This window comes from Aotus nancymaae, unplaced genomic scaffold (assembly GCF_030222135.1).
Source record: "Aotus nancymaae isolate 86718 unplaced genomic scaffold, 86718_ANA_hifiasm-v0.15.2.pri h1tg000012l, whole genome shotgun sequence".
Classification (NCBI taxonomy): domain Eukaryota; kingdom Metazoa; phylum Chordata; class Mammalia; order Primates; family Aotidae; genus Aotus; species Aotus nancymaae.
Genome location: NW_026988423.1, coordinates 11,991,258 through 11,993,583, shown reverse-complemented (window position 1 = coordinate 11,993,583; position 2,326 = coordinate 11,991,258). Strand labels below are relative to the sequence as shown.

Genomic DNA, 2,326 nt, shown 5'->3' with positions numbered 1-2,326 from the left:
AGGCATGGGAGGAGGCTACTGTCCAGGAATTTATCCATTTCTTCCAGGTTTTCTAATTTATGTGCATAGAGTTGTTTGTAATAATCTCTGATGATGGTTTGAATTTCTGTGGCATCTGTGGTGATATTCCCTTTATCATTTTTTATTGCATCTATTTGGTTATTCTCTCTTTTCTTTTTTATTAGTGTGGCTAGTGGTCTATCTATTTTGTTGATCTTTTCAAAAAACCAGCTCCTGGATTTATTGATTTTTTTGTAGGGTTTTTCGTGTCTCTATCTCCTTCAATTCTGCTTTGATCTTAGTTATTTCTTGTCTTCTGCTAGGTTTTGAGTTTTTTTGATCTTGCTCCTCTAGCTCTTTCAATTTTGATGATAGGGTGTCAATTTTAGTTCTCTCCTTTCTTCTCATGTGGGCACTTATTGCTATGTATTTTCCTCTAGAGACTGCTTTAAATGTGTCCCAGAGATTCTGGTATGTGGTGTCTTCGTTCTCGTTGGTTTTGAAGAACATCTTTATTTCTGCCTTCATTTCAGTGTTTATCCAGTCAACATTCAGGAGAAAGTTGTTCAATTTCCATGAGGCTGTGTGGTTCTGGGTTGGCTTCTGAATTCTGAGTTCGAACTTGATTGCACTGTGGTCTGAGAGACTGTTTGTTATGGTTAAGGGGAACAGTTAACTTGAATACAAGGTCAAAATCAGCAACAAGTTCTACAATCCAGTGCTGATATCAGATAGAAGCTTCAAGGACAATTTCTTTTCGAAGGCTTATTCCAGTTTCATGAGGCTAGCATGAGGTGTATGCATTTGCCAGGGGCAAATTTATACTTCCAAATTAACCCATGCAGCAAATGCTACGCATCTGCTCGCAGTCCGTTTAGAAGCATTTGCGGTGGACGATGGAGGAGCCCGACTCATCATACTCCTGCTTGCTGATCCACATCTGCTGGAAGGTGGACAGCGAGGCCAGGATGGAATCGCTGATCCACACGGAGTACTTATGCTCTGGGGGTGTGATGATCTTGATCTTCATGGTGCTGGGTGCCAGGGCAGTGATCTCCTTCTGCATCCTGTCGGCGATGCCTGGGTACATGGTGGTGCCGCCAGACAGCACAGTGTTGGTGTACAGGTCTTTACGGATGTCCACGTCACACTTCATGATGGAGTTGAAGGCGGTCTCATGGATGCCACAAGATTCCATGCCGAGAAAGGAAGGCTGGAACAGCGCCTCCGGACACCGGAACCACTCGTTACCAATGGTGATGACCTGGCCGTCGGGCAGCTCATAGCTCTTCTCCAGAGAAGAGGAGGATGCAGCGGTGGCCATCTCCTGCTCAAAGTCCAGGGCGACATAGCACAGCTTCTCCTTGATGTCGTGCACGGTCTCCCGCTCAGCCGTGGTGGTGAAGCTGTAGCCACGCTCGGTGAGGATCTTCATGAGGTAGTCGGTCAGGTCCCGGCCAGCCAGGTCCAGACGCAGGATAGCGTGGGGAAGGGCATAGCCCTTGTAAATGGGAACCGTGTGGGTGACCCCGTCTCCAGAGTCCATGACAATACCAGTGGTGCGCCCAGAGGCGTAGAGGAAGAGCACGGCCTGGATAGCCACGTACATGGCCGGGGTGTTGAAGGTCTCAAACATGATCTGAGTCATCTTCTCTCTGTTGGCCTTGGGGTTCAGGGGGGCCTCGGTCAGCAGCACGGGGTGCTCCTCTGGGGCCACACACAGCTCATTGTAGAAAGTGTGGTGCCAGATTTTCTCCATGTCATCCCAATTGGTGACGATGCCGTGCTCGATGGGGTACTTCAGGGTCAGGATGCTGCGCTTGCTCTGGGCCTCATCGCCCACGTAGGAGTCCTTCTGGCCCATGCCGACCATCACGCCCTGGTGCCAAGGGCGCCCGACAATGGAGGGAAACACGGCTCGGGGGACGTCGTCCCCAGCAAAGCCAGCTTTGCACATGCCGGAACCATTGTCAATTACGGCGCAGCAATTTCTTCTTCCATTGCAACCGGCGGAGCAGTAGGATGGTGGAGCGGCAAGAGAACACTGTACGCGAGCTAGCAGCGGCGACTGAGCAGTCTAGAACCTCTTGTCTAATCTCTTCTGTGGAGTCACTGTTGAGTAGCTTAGACAACAGAAAGAATTAACTCCTGAAGATTAATTTCTAAAATGAGAACAGCACCCAAGTGTGACTGTGGTTTGGGAGAACCAGTCAGCAGTGTTTTTCCATATAAGCTTGAGAGTCATACATTGGAGATTTGATGATGGAATTATTTGCTCAAAGAAGGGCAGATGCCAGAAAGGAAAGAAAACCTTGGATTCGGTTTG

The 2,326-nt window shown here is 48.7% G+C and overlaps 1 pseudogene; it reads right to left on the bottom strand.

The window, feature by feature from the left end:
- Nucleotides 1-667: 667 nt before the first annotated feature.
- LOC105722479 (actin, cytoplasmic 2-like) lies at nt 668-2,001 on the bottom strand (annotated as a pseudogene).
- Between the last annotated feature and the right edge of the window lie 325 nt (nt 2,002-2,326).